At 41.2% G+C, this 3,437-nt stretch overlaps 1 protein-coding gene across 1 annotated transcript in view; it reads right to left on the bottom strand.

Moving 5' to 3' along the window:
• LOC101853978 (TP53-binding protein 1) overlaps nucleotides 1-2,803 on the bottom strand; it is a 49,214-nt gene extending 46,411 nt beyond the window's left edge. Inside the window, exon 1 of the mRNA XM_005110211.3 lies at nucleotides 2,685-2,803. The gene's annotated coding sequence lies outside the window, so the exon portion shown is untranslated. The remainder of the gene's footprint in view (nucleotides 1-2,684) is intronic.
• Between the last annotated feature and the right edge of the window lie 634 nt (nucleotides 2,804-3,437).

The following is a 3,437-nucleotide window of genomic DNA, read 5'->3' as shown; positions in this document are numbered from 1 at the left end:
CACACACGCACACATACACACACATTCACACACACACCCAGAGAGAGAGAGAGAGAGAGAGAGAGAGAAAGAGAGAGACAGAGAGAGAGAAAGAGAGAGGGGGGGGGGGCATGCAGTGGATCCCACAATCCAGTACATAGCATTTTTCGTTCTTGATCATACGACAGAAAAGAAAGAAAATCTGGATCGGTACTAACAATAGACCTAAGAAACTTTATCAAGCAAATAATTGCATCAGATACTTTAATTGGAGTCCCAATTTAATTTTTTACTGTGTTAACAACACGAGTCCGGACTCTTCATACTAGATCTAGGTCCTAGACCTACGCAATGAAAGGCTTTGGGCAGGGGAAAAAGGAGGGAGGGGGGAGCTCAGTGAAAAGAAAATACTTGGGTCTAAAAAGTTTTATTTTCTTTATACTATCGAATGAACTAAGGCCAAATGTGAGGTCAGTGATTATAAAACATTGGCCACCTCTATTCTCACCCAGAGTGAGAATAGTGCAGGCGAGTCTTGTGGCTATTCTCACCCGGTGCGCGTTCACCAAATTTTGCATTCACCCTAAACCACAGAATTCTACACTGTGATAACAGAAAAATTGTAGAATTCTGTGCCGTGAACAAACGTTCCATTACAACTGTAGCCTACTAAAAGCGTACAATTTTGTCTGTGGGCAGTGGAGAGAGAGAGAGAAAGAGAGAGAGGAGTAGCGCGAGAATTTCCGGGCAAAACAAAATGGCGACCCACGTAGTTCGGCTCGATTCGGTTAGGCCACCTCTATTCTCACCCGGAGTGAGAATAGTGCAGGCGAGTCTTGTGGCTATTCTCACCCGGTGCGCGTTCACCAAATTTTGCGTTCACCCTAAACCACAGAATTCTACACTGTGATAACAGAAAAATTGTAGAATTCTGTGCCGTGAACAAACGTTCCATTACAACTGTAGCCTACTAAAAGCGTACAATTTTGTCTGTGGGCAGTGGAGAGAGAGAGAGAAAGAGAGAGAGGAGTAGCACGAGAATTTCCGGGCAAAACAAAATGGCGACCCGCGTAGTTCGGCTCGATTCGAAAAGTTAAATAGCCGTAGCATCTTTGTAGACAACCAAATTAATTTACTTTTGTTGTTTTAACATCATTTTTAAACTTTGTTTTGGTCAATTTGATCGTCCACACCGATAGACAGTATTCAGAAAGAGACGGAGAGAGAGAGAAGAGGGGAGGAGTTGGTCTTGCGAGAACTTCCGGGCGGGTGAGAATAGCCACTTTCAAAGTTAAATAGCCGTAGCATCTTTGTAGACAACCAAATTAATTTACTTTTGTGTTTTAACATCATTTTTTAACTTTGTTTTGGTCAATTTGATCGTCCACACCGATAGACAGTATTCAGAAAGAGACAGAGAGAGAGAGAAGAGGGGAGGAGTTGATCTTGCGAGAACTTCGGGCGGGTGAGAATAGCCACTTTCTAAAACATTACCAAAATTGATTAACTTTTTGAACTAAAGTTTAAAAATCTCTTGGCGATGTATTTCCCTGTCTCATACATTTCAAACGATGAAGAGAGGGAGCCAAAAGCTCAAGGCGAAAATGCGTGACGTCACGACTCTGCGCGATGTCACGGTGGAAGGGTTCAGCTAGGTTTTCGCGGATTTGGTTGATAAAAGGGTAAGACTACACTAGCCAAGGTAAGACTTCTACGATAACCATTTAAACGTTTTCTGGAAGAACAAAGAATGGTTTACCAACAAGGATAGTTTGAAAAAAATATGACGAGAAAATTTATCAAAAATCAATAGTTAAAAATTGTCTATTTTTCAACTTGAAATATTATATTTCGAGAGGCCACCTCTATTCTCACCCGGAGTGAGAATAGTGCAGGCGAGTCTTGTGGCTATTCTCACCCGGTGCGTGTTCACCAAATTTTGCGTTCACCCTAAACCACAGAATGCTACACTGTGATCACAGAAAAATTGTAGAATTCTGTGACGTGAAGACGTTCCATTACAACTGTAGCCTACTAAATGCGTACAATTTTGTCTGTGGGCAGTGGAGAGAGAGAGAGAAAGAGAGAGAGGAGTAGCGCGAGAATTTCCGGGCAAAACAAAATGGCGACCCGCGTAGGTCGGCTTGGTTCGGCTCGATTCGAAAAGTTAAATAGCTTAATAGCCGTAGCATCTTTGTAGACAACCAAATTGATTTACTTTTGTGTTTTAACATCATTTTTTAACTTCGTTTTGGTCAATTTGATCGTCCACACCGATAGACAGTATTCAGAAAGAGACAGAGAGAGAGAGAAGAGGGGAGGAGTTGGTCTTGCGAGAACTTCCGGGCGGGTGAGAATAGCCACTTTCATTTCGAGACTCATTAGTCGAACATCGACCTGGAAAGAAGCGTTTTGAAGGCCATCCACAGGTCTTTAAAGACATGTATCGGATTTGAATATTGGTCCCCTAAATTAAACAAAAATATGGGCAGTTTGAACCCACTGTCGCGATGAGACGTCATGTCCGGAAACAAAACCCTATGGGACTTTCCGAAGCCAAATGACGCTATAGTGTGAGCGCGTTCACTGATGAAGTGCCTAGACTATAGCCTAGTGTATTGAATAGTCAAAAAAATCTAAACTATAATATACTGTAGATTTTCATAGTTTCCATAGGCATAGATCTACCCTCGCTCTAAACTCACAAGTGTCAGGAAAGCATCTCGATTTTACTAGACTTCAGGCTTATATTTCAGTTTCCACAGGATGCTGATGTTTTCACTTTTCATTTCTTCCGCGAAATCATTATATTCTTGTTTTCAGAGTTAACACCCTTGCAAACTGGAGGAATGCAAAACTAAAATCGAAAAGTGTACGACATTAAAAAGTTAATATATATTATAAAATAATATTATTATATTGTAGATAATAATATATAAAGTATAATTACATACATGCATAAATAAAATAATATATAATATACATAATACATGCTTAATTTTTTCTTTTCTTCTTTCCTTGTTCAAAACGCACTTATATAATATATAATGATATTATTACACTGGAGTTTTTTTTTCTCTTTTTTTGCGACACGGATTATAAGGGAGAGGAGAGTTGCAATCAAGGACCTTACGACAAATGGACCCCCCCCCCCTCTCTCTCTCTCTCTCTCTCTCTCTCTCTCTCTCTCTCTCTCTCTCTCTCTCTCTCTCTCTCTCTCTCTCTCTCTTCGCGGCACCCCTCGCCGCACGCCCAGTGGAATTATAGGCCTAATAATAGGGCTGGGCAGTGGGCTACGGTATGGGAGGGAATAGGCCTATGTCAAGGAGCTTAGTTTTACTATTAATCTCCTTGGCCTATGTGTAAAAAAAAGAGGGGTGACGATTGTGGGGGCGGGCCTGGGGATGTAAAATGGAGACAGAAAAAGTAAACGAAATAGAGAGAGAGAGAGAGAGAGA

Source organism: Aplysia californica, unplaced genomic scaffold (assembly GCF_000002075.1).
Source record: "Aplysia californica isolate F4 #8 unplaced genomic scaffold, AplCal3.0 scaffold00865, whole genome shotgun sequence".
NCBI lineage: Eukaryota > Metazoa > Mollusca > Gastropoda > Aplysiida > Aplysiidae > Aplysia > Aplysia californica.
Note: the sequence above shows the minus strand (reverse complement) of the source record. Positions and strands in the feature narration are given on the sequence as shown.